The sequence below is a fragment of the Asparagus officinalis genome, chromosome 10 (genome assembly GCF_001876935.1).
Source record: "Asparagus officinalis chromosome 10, Aspof.V1, whole genome shotgun sequence".
NCBI lineage: Eukaryota > Viridiplantae > Streptophyta > Magnoliopsida > Asparagales > Asparagaceae > Asparagus > Asparagus officinalis.
This window is the reverse complement of record NC_033803.1, coordinates 26226193-26241948: the sequence shown is the minus strand read 5'-3', so window position 1 is coordinate 26241948 and position 15756 is coordinate 26226193. Positions and strand designations below refer to the sequence as shown.

The following is a 15756-nucleotide window of genomic DNA, read 5'->3' as shown; positions in this document are numbered from 1 at the left end:
AGTCCGACAAAAAGCACCGAGATTTTATTATAATACAGTGACTCAAACGCTATACCGTCGTACATATGACAGTTTGCTACTTCGATGCCTCTCGACTAAAGAGGCAGAAGAGGCTCTCAAAGAAGTGCACGACGGGACCTGTGGTGCACATTAGCCCGATCCCAAGCTCTGTGATCGTCTCAGAAAAATGAGATATTATTATCCAACCATGGTAAAAGACGCAGTTGATTATGCCTGGTGGTGTCATGCGTGCCAAGTGCATGCAAAGTACATGCACCAACCCCCAGAGCATTTACACCCTTTGGCCACTTCATGGCTATTTGAGACATAGAGAATGGCCATCGTTGGTCATATCTTCCCACCATCAATTAAAGGCGACCGTTTCATCTTGGCGATAACTGATTATTTCTCCAAATGGGCCTAAACAATTCTGCTCAGAGAATTAAAGATGAGCAACATCATTGTATTCATCGAACACCACATTATTTATCGATATGGTGTTCCAAGGTGAATCGTGCATGACAACGGCCCTCAGTTTGTCAGTAATACCTTCATCAAATTCTATGGGAAGTTTAGGATTAAAGACGTTTCATAAACAACATACAATCCCACTACAAATGGATTGGCTGATATTTCAACAAAACAATCATAAAAATTTTGTCAAAGCTTGTGAGAACTAACAAGCGAGACTGGGATGACAAACTTGGCGAAGCTCTCTGGGCCTATTGCACCACAGTCCGCACGCTACTGGTGCAACCCCATATTCTCTTGTGTACGGGTATGAAGCAATCCTCCCTTTAGAAATTTAAATTTCATCCTTGCGTATTGCTCTTGCAACGGGAATGACGACTGATGAACAACATCAGAAATGTCTTGAAGAACTCAAGACATTAGATGAAAAATGTCTGGAAGCTCCGCAGCAGATTTAGTTCTACCAAGCTAGAATCTCTAGGGTTTTTGATAAGAAAGTCCGACAACGGAGCTTTAAAGAAGGAGACTTGGTCCTTGCCGTTCGACGACCGATGATCCTCAATTCCAAGAAGAAGGGGAAATTCCAACCCAAATGGGAAGGGCCATTTATGGCAGAGACGATTTACTCAAATGGCATATATCACCTCGCCTCTCAAAATGATGACAAACTTATGATGCCAATAAATTAGAAGTTCCTGAAAAAGTACTATCCTTAGTATGTTCGGGATAACCTATTTAACAAAAAGTTCCTGGAGAACGCTATTCACGATGTTCCTAAGGATAACCCAAGATCGGCTGACTATCCAAGATCAAAACTAATTGTCCAGATAAGTCATTCTAGATCACAATAAAATGATGATTAAGAACCTCCCGCTGTATTTTGGAGCCTTCTTTCATCGAGATGAGATTTAATGACCCCATTTGATTAATCTTTCCTCACGAAACCCCCATAGCTAAGTGGTGGAGTGCTTGATGACTCATGATCCTCCACCATAAAATCCCTCATCGATCAATTCGAATGACGGTAGGCCTACCAAATTCCTTGTGGTTAAATCCACCCAAACACACACTGTATCCAAACCTTTAACACTCCCACTGTTGAGGTCTGACACGGCACCCCCTCTTCGTGTTAAGTCCTTGTCACTTGACATCGAAACCCCCACTGAGTGATTTGGACAAGTCAATATTTCCATTGTTATTTGTATCTTCACTCCCACTATTTCTTGGTCAAACCTTCCTATAGTTAGTACCAAAGCCAAAGTTCCCTCTCGATTCCTTCAATGAACAAGAGGTCCACTTTCAAAACCAGAATTCCCTTTCGATAAATGAAAGACCTTCACCCAAGTTGAACGATCAAAGCTATAAAAGTTAGGGTCATCTCAAACCTTAACTTGGTTAAACCCCCCACAGTTTACACTAAAGTTGGAATTTCATCTCGATAAATGAGAAATTTGTCTTCTGATCAGGTAACCAATCTAATAAAAGTTAAGGTTATCCAGATCTTTTTGATTCTCGGAGTGAAGATCCCACTCTTAGTTTTACCTTCGAAGTGGAGATCCCACTTTTAGTTTCTTCTGCATCATGGAGATAGAATATAAAATTCTTCCTCTCTAGCTTTGGGAGATAGAATATAAAATTCTTCCTCTCCCGCATCAGGTTCATCTTTACCCGAAAAAAAGACCTAGAGATAGAATATAAAATTCTTCCTCTCCCGCATTGGGTTCGTCTTTGCCCCAAGAGAAGACACAATATTTCCACACAATCGAAATCCATGCCTTTTAGGCATAGGGGATTTTATCTCGAACCCTGAGTAAAGATAAGTCTACACCTAACACGCATTTCCATTTAGTCTTTTCTGTAAAAAAGACACCAGGATTCGTGCTTAGAGGAATTTATCTTAATCCTCAAACCAAGATAAGTCTGCACCCGATATGTGCTGCCGGGTGGTACGTTCCCATAAAAATGACCAAGTCTACGTATTCAACGTCATAGCAACCAAAATCCATGCTTCACACATATGGGGGATTTTATCTCGATATCTAATTAGAGATAAACAGACGCCTAACACGCGTTGCCGGTTAGTATTTTACCTTGAAAAGGACAAAGCCCACATATTCAATATCGTGACAGGTTGTTATTAATAATGCCAGAATCCATGCTTCACACGTATGGGGGATTTTATCTCAATCCCTAATTAGAGATAAGCCTACGCCTAACACACGTTATCGGTTAGTCATTTATCGTGAAAAGGACAAAGCGCATGTATTCGACATCGTGACAGGTTGTTATTAATAATGATATAATCCATGCTTCACACGCATGGGGAACTTTATCTCGGCCCCTAATCAGAGATAAGCCTATGCCTAACACGCGTTGCTGGGTGGTCCGTTCCTATAAAAACGACGAAGTCTATGTATTCCGAATCATAGCACTGTGTCTAAAAGAATTAATTCTTTTAGCATAACGTTACATGTGAAACGGGTTCTAACAATTCACATACTAGCCTGATTCCAACGGTAATCGGTAAAGGCATGCCAAATCCATTGATGGCTGAGGGTTTGCCAAAAATCTTATGAGCACCCCCGCAAGGGACAATTAAGTCTATGTATTCAAAATCATAGCACTAAGTCTAAAAGAATTCATTCTTTTAGTACAATATTACATGTGAAACGGGTTTTAACAATTCACATGCTAGCCTGATTCAAATAGTAATCGGTAAAGGCACGCCAAATTCGTTGAGGGCTGAGGATTTGCTAAAAATCCTATAAGTATTATGATAGTTTTTCCTAGATCGGATAAAAAATCATAAGAAGAAGAAGAATGCGCTAGGTAAAAGACTTCGTTTCATTAATGAAGTCAAGTTAAAATGAAGATACAAAAGTGGAAGCTATCTGCCCAAATCCAATATGCGACTGAGAAACCAAAGTTCTAACCTAGAGAGCTCATCTGCATAACTCTGTTCAAGTTCGGCCTGCAGATCAGCCCGAATAGAATCTTTAGAAGTATCTAGTATCTTCACAGCTTTGCTTTTCAACTTAGCCAATTTATCCTCTACAGGCTCCAACTTCTTAAGTGTTTTTCTTCGAGAGTTTTCGACATTTGCTAAGTTGTCCTCAAGAATAGCGTGAGATTCTTCGGCATACGTCAGGGCCTTCTTGAGTTTGGCTATCTCCTCGTCTGCTGAGGCTAAGGAGCTAAGTAACTCAGCCTTAGCCTTGTCCTTCCTCGAGAGATTATCCTTCATATGCATGACAGAACCTTCCTGGGGCTGGAGTTCATGCCCAATGGATGCTCTACTGTCATTCCACTGCATCAACTTGCACTCCAACTGAATAAGCTCCTCTAACTCTTAGAACTCACGCTCTAATATGACAAAATCCGCAATGAGGGAGTCATCTAGCTCTAGGTACCACTCCTCCCAGATAATCGTCAGATGACGAGAAAGAGATCGTCTGAAGTGATCAAAACATTATCCGTGATGAAGGATTCTCTTGATCATTTTGTCCATAAAGGTAACAAAACTCTCAAGATCTATACGAAATATGCCCCTGTCCGAATTAGTATTAGATAGTAAGGCCATGATACGCTTGTATGGAGACGGTAGAAGCCCTGCAAATAATTATGCAGAAGAATAAGAAATTATAGAATAATGCAGGGGAAACTCAAAGCAAATTCTGAGTTTACCAGCGTCAGCAGAAGTCCCTTTAGTTTGGTATTCCGTGCTTGGCTCTGCTAACCTAATCTCGGAAACTCCTAGAATGGTGGTAGGCATAAATGTCATCGGTATATCGACTCCTCCAGGTGACATCACGCTGACTAAGATCTGAAGGAACAATAGCTTGAAGCTGATAACTAGGCGACTGAGCTGTAGCCATGGCTCCCTCTGATGATGAAAGGACAAAACTCTCAGGCAGGTCAGGAATGCAAATGACCATAGCTGTATCGGCCCTAGTGGTTGGTCCTATAACTAAAGCTCCCCTGAGGTTAAGCAAAACATTGACAGAGGAAGGAAGACGATCTATGAATTAGATGCATACCTACAGCAGAACCACCCTCGACGGATGGTCCTGCAACCTCTCGAGTGGCCTGCTCTGCCAACATATCAATCAAAAGCCTGTTATCGGATCTTGAGAAGCTCGGCGTAGAGACAAATACGTGTCCGCTGAATCCTCCAGAATCCACACTATCAAATGCTTCCCCCTCGACTGGTCTCTCTAGTGTGGCATCTACACAAGAGCTTAAACATTGAGTAAAAGGGAAAGGGGCTAGAATTCATAATAGCAGGAATTAGATTCACTTCCAGCAGTTGCAGAAGGTTCTTTTACCCTAACATTCGTGCCCGCATCCTTCAACTTGTCTAAAAGAGAATGAAGTCTGGAAACGATTAAAAGGGGAACAAGTTCTGAATTGCCTAACTCCTTTAATTGCTACTCGAATTGTGTACTATCGGTGTTAGATATACCTGAACTTAGAATCCTCAGTTCAACATTACTACCCTGGTTAACACCCTCGCCTGCCCCGGCATACACGGGATCATCGCCAATAGCATCACACATCTGCTGTACGAAGCTCGGGCCTTCTAAATGGTTAAAGTTGGAGAAGATAGAGGCGTATGGAAATTCATCCTTCCCATGACCCCATTAAACATGAGACATGATTAAGTTCAAAGAATCCATAAGAGAACTAATTATAGACTACATGGCGGTGAGGGATTACCTCCTCTGCTAATGGGTACGTGGCCAAGTAACTCTTCCTAGCGAGCGCGTAGATTGACATACGACTTAATCACCATCTTCTTTTGCTTAGGGAAGCGAGCCTCCATGTGGGTTCTATGTCTCTCGTGTTTGGATTTGGCACACACCTCAACCCGTGCGGCAGACTCAGCGGCAGGTCGTAATCTCGCGCGACGGAGGATAAGAGGCTCGTCTTCTTCAACCATCCCACCTGGGGTAACAAGAGTCATCTTGTTAGGATAAGTAAACAAAACCTCTTGCCTCAGCTTTGATAGAGCTGGTGGAGGGTTAGGGAAAATAGAGCACTGAGCCCGACGAGCAAATGCCATACTTAGTAATTCTGAGAAGAAGCAGTCTAACAGACCTGTCTCAACTTATTCCTCATCGCCTCAAGTCCGATGTCCATATCTCGAAGGTCTTCTTCGGAAGTCTCCTCATCGTCATCGGTAGGAAGGAACTCTTCCTCATCCTCCACCCTATCTCTGCCTCTGCGGGAAGGTCTGACAGGCTTCTTCCCCTGCTTCTTCAAAAGATCAGCATCATGAGAAGCCTCAACAGTAGCTCGAACTAAATATTCAGCTCCCAAATCCACGATGTCTTTCATATTCATGAGCTCATTCGCAGAAATAAGCCACTTGCAGCTGAGGAAGGTAAGTTGTGGCTTGCGCTTGGATGCAGGAAGCATGAAGGTGGTGCCCATGCAACCTATCATAGTCCAAAACCATGCTCGAACACCATCTTTAAGACTGCCCTCGGTCCTCAAACCGTTCGGGTTCCCAACATACAGTTGGTCGTAACCGAATTGACGATCGAACCGATAGGGAAAATAAGGCTCTATATAGCAACGACCCTTCACTCGAAAGACGAGATGTCTGGGGTAGATGTTTACCAACCAATTGAAGCAACCCATATCGAGAGAAGTCTGACTAGTCCCTGGCTTCTCTTCATCAATCAACACATTGTCATAGCGACTCGAAAAACAAGGAAAACATTTGAAGAACTCCCAACACTTGTGGATTTGAAGCTCTTGCTTCGCCTTCGTAAAAGTCTTTGCAAACCATTTGCTCTCCTCTAATGATTGCAAGAGCGACACAGAGGTATCGGCAGAGCTTGGTGCTAATATCAGATCGGGACGATGAAGAACGAGCCATGTCATCAGATATGTATATGGGAACTCTACCTTCACGGAAGGAATCTTGGTCAACGACTCGAATCCCATCTGTGTAAGACCATCAACCAGGTACCTAAGCCCACAATGAATACCGACGACCATCGTCGGGAGTAGAGAGATATCTTTCCCATGAGCATGCTGAACAGCAGGGAATAGAACCTCAATCGGCAAAGCGTCGGAAAATTGGTATGGAATGACGTATTTCTTCAACCAAATGGCAAGATACCCTGCCAGAAGAGTCATAGGCTGAATATGCTTCTGTGCATGCCACAAAAAGGTATAAAATTTGGTCCTCGCCGGAAAGGGATCCTCAGCGGCCGAAGTAATAAATGATCGAGCGCCTGTCCTCGCAATCAGGTCATTAATCACTGAAGGAGTCAAAGGGACTAATTCACAAATAGCTTCACCAGAGCTACTCTCCAAGTGCTGAAACAAGTAATCAGCAAAATACTTCAAGCTTATCTGAGCCTCCTTCTACGCCATGGAGCCCATACTGGCTAGATCAGTCTAATAGTGACACGTAAGATCCCAGAACGTGTCATGCATGTTGGAAGAAGCTCTCTTCAACTATTTCAGCTGCCGGTTCGATGAAAAATACTCCTGATATGGATAATCTCCCATCGAAAGGCCGAAAACCTTTTGCGTCTCATGAAGAGCTAACCTAAGCTCTCCATTGCGAGTCAGAAAGTGTTGGTGTCAGGGTTGTAAAGCTCTAACAACGCTTGAAAATGGTGTTCACTAATCAGTAATCCATACATGGTGGCGCGTACTGATACATACAATCCGTTATGCTTCAATTCATTCTCCCAGTGTCTGAGGACATAACTCGTCATGCGAGTCCACCACCTCTTAGGCAGCGAGTGAAACCCATCCATAATACCTGCACTCTCTCATAGGGAGTTTCCTCCCAAGTATGGCAAGGCGGTTCCTCACTGTGTTTGCAGCTATCAACACTTCATCCGACAGTGCTGTATCAAGTCCCAAAATCCCTAGTCGAAGGCCACGAATAGAGGGAAACCCATCTGAACCCAGGGTCTTATGTTGAGTAATAAATCCACAGTGGACAGAATCGTGATCATCTATAAGACGCCAAGACATCTCTCTCCTTACATCTTGCACCTCTAAATGTGCAAATGAATACTGGAGAGAAATAGAAGGAATGTATAGAGGACTTCCGCCATCATCGTTCAGCCAACGCTCATCATCAACAATTAGCACATCTGGATCCTCAACATGATCCCCGAACAAGTAATCCGGCTTCTTCAAAGCCTGAGTAGAGCTGGAGTCTTCAGTAAGGAGAGTATCTGTGATCAACTGTCGTAAAGTGCAATGAACCCCATCTCGTACTAGCTGAGGAACCTCCTTAGGACTAGCCAGATCAAACTGAGGAGTTGAACCAATAAGCAACTTATCAACACTAGTGGCGAAAGTTTCCTTGTTAAAACCGCTCGTGGCATGAGGTGGGAACTCATCCGCAGGAAATTCAACTGAAACAGATAATGTACAATTAGAAAATTGTTGCTAAAAACTAGACAAGGAGTTAAACTCATCTCACGAATCAGCGAGATAGAGTCACTGCTTAGTCGACTGGCAAGAGGATTTTAACTGTTTTACACGGGAGGGACAACGTACATTATCACGCAAATACCGTGATAATATACCCCGCCCCACGGAGTGTAATACATTATGAAATTGCTCCATATGACTGAAGGTGTGTATTGGCCAAGCAAAACACGTCCTTTTAAAGCTTTATCCCAGCGAAGGAGAACATCGACTATTCCTGAATGACTCGCCAAGAGACAAACGAGGGTGCAAAGTACATAATATAAAATTCGCAAGAGTTATAAAAGCTCACTCCTGTATGAGGAAGCTACAGGAGGCTCCCTCTCGCTATGCTAAAAAATCGAGCGACTCCTGTGAAAACGCGGCTGTCGTGGAGACATGACTAACCTGCAACGCAAATTAGCGAATCAGGTACAATCACAAATTCAAGGACCCAAAATTAAAAAGGGATATTATGAACTTTAACAAAAAACCTACAAATAAAATGAGATTTTATGGTTGAAGTCTAATTAAACCTACGGGGTCCATAAATGCAAACAAGGGGTTCATTTTGCATCCAAGACCCTCGTAATCAATTTTGGGCGAAATACCCAAAATATCCCTCATGCTCAAGGCTTAATGTTATCCATGAGCACATTCAAAATTTGGCCATGATTGAAGGGGAAAACCCATCACCCTCAACATCAAATTTTGGCCATTTTTGCACATAACCCCCTCGAGAAAGTTGGACCAATTTTGCAATATGGCCTCTCACAAAGTTTCGACCAAGAGCTCACATTTAACACCCCCTAAATTGTTGGCCTTTTTTTGATGATGTTTAACAAAAAAATTACTATTAATGTTGTTTATCTAGTATTTGTGTTTTTGTATTTATTGTAAACAAACAATATGTTGGAGGGTTGATGGAATCGAGCATTCAAGATCATATCCAATGGAGGTTGGCGGAATAGTGGAGTGAAGCAATGCAATCCATGTTGAAGGTCCAAGTTCAAGCTTCATCCACAAGGTGTACCAAGTCGAGCTTAATGAAGATCAATTGCCTTGGGTATATTAGTTTAGCTTTATACTTTGTGTGCTTATGCTTTAAGCTCAAATGGTGCACGTACACGTTTTCTTGATTTATTGACTATGCTTATGCTTTAAGCTCAAATGGTGCACGTACACGTTTTCTTGATTTATTGACTATTATACATCCATTTGAGATAATAATAATGGTGCACGTACACGTTTTCTTGATTTATTGACTATTATACATCCATTTGAGATAATAATGTGTTTTCAGATTATTAACTTAATATAACTAGTTTACATCTTTTATAAAGTCTATTAATCCATTTAAAAGAAGTTTTAATCTTGTTTGAACAAGTTTTGTCAAAATCAAGTTTTAATAAGTTCATGTCCGTGCATGTTTTTGCAAAACAGATGAGTTTTCACAATTGGAAAATGCAATTTGAAAAATTTATTCGTTTATATGTTTATCTTCATATATACAAAAAATTTCCTAATTTTTACTAATTTTGGAGTTGTTTTGTTATTTTCAATTGAATTTACAAAAACCCGTTTTCAGCAGTTTTTCAGAAACTATAATATCTGTATTAAAATAATTATTTCTCACAAATAGAAAATGATATACATGTTTATATACATGTTTAGAAACTTTGTTCAAAATTTTATGATTTTTAGAATTGATTTACTATTTTTAATTGATTTTATAAAACCAGCTACACATATTCCTAGAACTGCAGAAACTGTTTGTGCATGTTGCAACAGTACCACAAACGACCAGATTGGTCTCGGAGGTCGACTGCCAAATGTCCAGAGTGCATTTTTGGCTCTTACGGTCGACCGCTACAGTAGCCACGGTCGACCGCCAATGTTACCGTTACACAGTAACTGTAACTTGCTGATTTTGTTTATTTTATTAATTTTTATGGGTTTTGGGTATTTTCTTGGGTTGTTTTCTTCCACCTTATATATAGCCTATTGCCATAACCATTTGAAAAAAACAAGTGAGTTTTAAAAAGAGTTTTAAGTGTGTTTAATTTTTTTTTTAAAGTTTGTTTAGTGTGTTTACAAGTTTGTGAAGAAATTTTCACAAGAGGAAGAGGAGATCATCTTTGGTGTTTGTGCATCATTCCATTCTCTCTCTCACTCTTGATCTATAGAGAAGTTTCTCTAAACTCTTTCTAATTTTATATTTATTTGTTTGTTAATCATTTTTATTAAAGCTAGAATTATATTTAGTTTAGATTTGTTTTTTATTATACTTTTTGTTTACACACGCAACCATTGAGCTTATTGTAGTTTCATACATAGTATAATTTGGGTTATGAGGATTGTGTGACTTAGAGTGTGAGCTTTCATTGTGTTCTCGTCCATAGTAGAGAACAAACATTTGTTGTATTGAGCCTAATTGTGACGATACACTTTGTAATATACTTGTACACCGAGAGGAGTGTGTGGTGAGAGACGTGGTCGTCCTAAGAGGAGTGGGGTAGGTGGTAATGCCTAGAGGTAGGTTATAATTCCTAATACTTGAGGGAGATATGGGTTAGAGACCAACACTTAGAGGGCGTAAAGTGGGATTGCAAGAGTGTGAGATTGTAAAGTTTTTGGTGAGCTAGAAAATCGAGTGTAAGGTGTAAACGTTATTCGGGTGAGCGTAGAAACCCAGTTATGATAGTGGATTTCTCCCTCAGAGTTGGGAGTAGAGAGTAGGACGGAAGGTCCGAACTCCGTGATCATTTCCTTGTGTTTGGATTTCCCCCGAAGACTTCTCGCTGAGTTCTAGGGTTTCCTCGCCATCGTGCACTTCCGCGCACCCGCAGGCCACCTCGACTTTGTTTCCTCCTCTCGTCGACTCCCCCATATGTCGCTCCTCTCCTTCACTTCCTCTCGTCCGACAAGTTCGTCGATTTAAAGGCCATCCCCTCTCTAGCATCTAGTGATTTGGGGGTACTTATCTCTCTCGGAGCTCAAAACCCTAGTGATCTGGCTCCGATCTGAACGATTTGGATCTCTGAAGTAAGTTCTTAATTCATTGTGAAATTTCGATTACTATAGAATAGTTTCTATGGCCACATATTTACGATTTGATCTTATTTGTGATTATTTGCTGTATTTTTTATAGATTTTTTGTATTGAGGAACATATGTTAACATTGAACTGTCTGTTTTCTTTTTTGTTTTGTAGAAATATGTTCTGTTATTTGAATTTAATGTAGAAGACCTGATTGCTTTTAGATGCAAGTATAAGTTAATTTTAGTTTTCTTATTTGACGAACAACAAGCAAAAAAATGTTAATAGTTTGTTAAAAGAATGAATATTCATGGATTGTGTCCTTAGTTTTCTAATTCCAATTCAAATCGAACCCTCATCAGGCCCCATAGCGTTAGGTGGCGGTTTCGATCATTATTTACAAGCACCAGAGCCCATCGCACTGATCGGCTGGGTGGGCCGCTCATTTGTTTGTTGTTTGTGGGCGTGTGTTCAGGGAGCACCTCACTTGTTTACCCTATAGTGCGCTTCAAGGTTTATTTTTGTTTAGCGCCTTTTGCCTGTGTAGCTAAGTGTCTGCAGTATTAGAGATGTGGGATAGGGATATTTTCACTAAGCTGAATCTGTTGACTTCTGAGCTAAGTGTCTGCAGTATTAGAGATGTGGGATAGGGATATTTTCACTAAGCTGAATCTGTTGACTTCTGAACATACTCTTTTTTACTGTCCTTTTGTGGGATAGGGATATTTTCACTAAGCTGAATCTGTTGACTTCTGAACATACTCTTTTTTACTGTCCTTTCCGTCTATTTGCATCAATGCGGGAATACTAGGAAAGATCAGATGGACAGAAGGAGCTCCTAAAGCAACTACCAATTTGCTGTTGATTCGCAGGACAGACAGAGATATTATTACATTACTGCGACAATCCAAACCCAGAAAAAGAGCTTTTTATTTGAATTGATTTGAATGAAGTTAATCAAATCAACTAAATATTGACTCTAGATATTCCCTTATTCACTTTGATTGATTATATTCCACTCCTAGTATTTTGGTCTTGTGGGGTTTTCGACATTTCTTCCTGTTTGTCAATATTTATACTTTCAGCATTTACAATGTGTAATCGATCGTGCCTTTGATCCTTGCTCGTGCTGCTTACTGCAGGTCAATCCTCCATCCATGTATTATATTTACTTGATAATTATATTACCTCATCATTATTTTTATGTTATGTTTTAATAGGAACAACAATTAGACTTGGTGTTAGTTTTAATTTATTTGATGCCCGTAGATGCAGACTTATAGTTTATTGTATTTACTTACTTTATCTATTTTCAGTTCTCCATTGATAAATTTTGCTAACGTCCTTTTTATTTTGCAGTTACTTATTCGTTAAATACCTGATCATGGATAATGGGGAAATTGAGAGCACAGATGAGGAGATGCCTGCACATACGGGACGGCAGTATAGTCTGGTGACATTGCATGATCGACCAGTTATCGAAATTTCTTCACTGGAGGCTGGAACTTCTTCAGAAACTTCACTGAAGTATATCCAAAGATCCTTTAATTTTGATTTTGATCACTAAATCTAACTATATATTCCTCAACCGTCCATCAGTGTGCCCCCAATAGAAAAAAAAGAAAAAGGAAAAAGAAAAAGAAATACGAAAATCATTGAAATGTCCTATTTGATTTATTTATGTATAGTTGTCTGCCTAGTTGAAGCAACTTATATTGTTTTCTTCCTTTAGTTTTTAGTGATTCATTGTGTTGTTACTCATATATAAAAACTGCTTTAATGCATTGTTTATATAAATACCTCATTCTGTTATTCATTTTTTTAAAGACCTGACTTATGGTATTAAAGAAGGTTTTAAAGGGAAAATAGGTTGAGCGAGTAAGATAATGGATAGACACAAAATTTAGCCAAGCAGGACATATAGGCATACTTCGGTTGATGAAAAATAAAAATTCATGATATTAAAAATGAAAATCCAAGATGAAACACATTAATTGAGTGAAGGTATGCCTAATACAAAAGTACTTACCATGCTTATTACGTATCTAGCGTTACATATTTATCATAGCCACTCTCCTTATTTGTGGCTTCAAACATACCATCAAAGTCAAAATCTGTACTATAGCCACTTACAAATTTTATTATGTTATCCATATTTTTTATCCATTATTTTCTAATTCTATAAGGTATTTCCAAATTGTTGCTGATTAAATACTATGTGCAATTTTTATGACTGTGTAGGAATGTTAAAGAGAGGTCTAATCTAGAAAGTACTGCCAATAGAATGGAGTCTCATACTCATGGTGGACCTGGTGGATCTCAAACAGAATCAAAATTGGAGCTGTTTGGTTTTGATTCACTTGTCAATATATTAGGCCTTAAAAGGTACACAAAGAAAATTTGATATTTTTCATGAGCATTTAATTTGCCTTGCGTGGTTCGTTTGCATTGGATTAATGCATATATTTGTTGGTTGAGATATCAACCAAGAGGATTTCATTTGCTTCAGTATCTAAGAGTTTGGGTTTGGTTTTCAGGAAACTGGTCCAAAGATGGGGACTATGATGGGTGTGTTTGTACCATGCTTGCAGAATATTTTGGGTATTATCTACTATATCCGTTTTTCTTGGTAATTTTTATCTTTCTATTAATGTGATTTCATTGAAATGTTTAGTACCAGCATTCAAACCTAGATTCATATATATGGTTATTCTTTAGTTATGCAAAATAATTGTTTTGTACTATAGCAGCAAGATATTAAACTCTCGCAACCCCCCCCCACCCCCACCCCCACCCACAAAGAAAAAGAAGAATTTGTTCTACATTTGATCATCTTTGTCGTTTGTTCTTGGCAATATCTTAAATACTGTAGAAAACTACATAGGGAAGATGCGTTTGCGATGAATGCCAATATTTTTGAAACCAATATCACTTGGTTAATCCACTTGAAAGAAACCAAGAACTAATGCATGTGGGAAGTCAGCAAAACTTTCATCCAAACACTATTTTTCCCAAAAGAAAGTGATGAATACACATATAAGCTTCATTGGAAAGGACAAGCAACTAATGTGTAGATTGGAATCCACATGATGTAAATCTCATCGTGACTGGGTATGGGTTCATGTCCTGAGTCAGTACTTTACTATAATTGGATGGTTTGATTTTCATTGCTACCTTAGTATCAAACTAAACTTTAATGTAAAAATTTGCATGAAAGTAGTGTCATTTGTGTCGTTTGGTTCATTACCATTTAGTTCATTGTGCCATCTTGCCAGGTCTGCTCATAGTTTTGTCCGTATGTTTGACTATCGGAAGATCGATGGTGGTAGTTGTATTACAACTTTACATAGTTAGAGTACATGCGTCATGGAATTCTTTTTGACATAGTTTCAACTATAACAGTACCTCATTTTAAACTTATAACTGATAGGACAATTGTGTGATATTAAGAGTTATATAGACAATAGCATTGGATAACTTGTTAAGTTTATTATTGGTCTAACTACGGTAAATGTATGCATTTGTTTAACTAACTTCAAATTGATTTAGGGAAGACAAGGAAGATGGAAACCTTTATGGATCAACCTCTTCAAAATAGAGGAGGTCATTTGTGGTAAAGATTTATTAAAATTTATTTAACATTTTGTAGAGTTGGATATACACAAACCCACTTGCTATGATTTGTTGGAGCTGACAAAAACATGCAAGCAGAAATGTGTCAACCTCTTCAAAATAGGAGACCATTTGAGGTAAGTTTAGTTGAGTTTTTATTGATATTTTAAAGCATATATTCAAGTGACTGAATCTTGCAATGAATATAATCTCATTTTTATCTTTTTATCTAAATTTATGCAGGAAAATTGATGGTGGCTGAAACAGGTTAATCCATGCGTGCTTTTCACTTACTGTGAGATTAGCTCTATCCAGACAATTTACAAATTATGTATACCAATGGATACCTTTAAACAGAAGACACTTTTTGTTTTAATGAAAGAGGAATTTTAGTCATGTACTTTGGACAAAAGAAAAAACTTGTACTAAAGTCATTGTAATGATACAATGAATTGTTCCTTATGTTTGGTTGTTAATTTGCTTTCAAAATTTGGAGTTTCATTTCTTTGTTTGTGACATGAGCATGTATAAATCATGGAGTTTTCATTTTTTTTGTTCTTTTTTAATTTTGAAACTGCAGGTTAAAAAAATGTGTGATATATCTGGATGATTTGCTTTTGCACGGTCAAAATTAAAAACCGTCCCCTTTGTTATATATATCCATTCTCATATCTTTACATCTGAAAATCGTCCACATTGCTAAAAACCTTTCCCATTTCTAAAAACCATTCCTATTGCTAACTGTCTCCTTTGATATAAAAACCATCTCCGTAGATCACAAACAAAACTGTTCCCATAGACAATAAAACTGTCCTCCTAGGTCAAACTCGAAACCGCCCCCTTTGGTGTGTAAGCGTCACGATAGCTTAAAATTATAACTGTTCCCGTTGCCAGATAACCGTCACTATCTGCAAAAATATGAACCATCCCCATAGTTAAACCGTCCCCAAATGTTGTCTACGAGAACAATTCAAGAACCGTGCCACTTGGATCATGAACCGTCTCCTTAGACCAAAGACCACGACAACAAAGGTATCGGATGAGTAACCGTTCCCGTAGGCCTATGAGGATGATTTTATTGTCTAGCGGGATGGTTATAAACTGTCCCTGTAGACCCATTATTTGGTAGTGATAGTGAAGTGAAGCAATACAATTTATGTTGAAGATCCAAGTTCAAGCTTTATCCGC

The 15756-nt window shown here is 39.1% G+C and overlaps 1 long non-coding RNA gene across 2 annotated transcripts; it reads left to right on the top strand.

The window, feature by feature from the left end:
- On the top strand, nt 10711–15073 carry LOC109825584. Of its 2 annotated transcripts, none has more exons than XR_002243033.1 (6): nt 10711–10962; nt 12316–12483; nt 13198–13341; nt 13494–13557; nt 14606–14705; nt 14812–15073. It is a non-coding gene; the product is annotated as an uncharacterized LOC109825584 (long non-coding RNA). The 2 variants fall into 2 exon arrangements; XR_002243032.1 differs by having other exon boundaries at nt 13494–13585.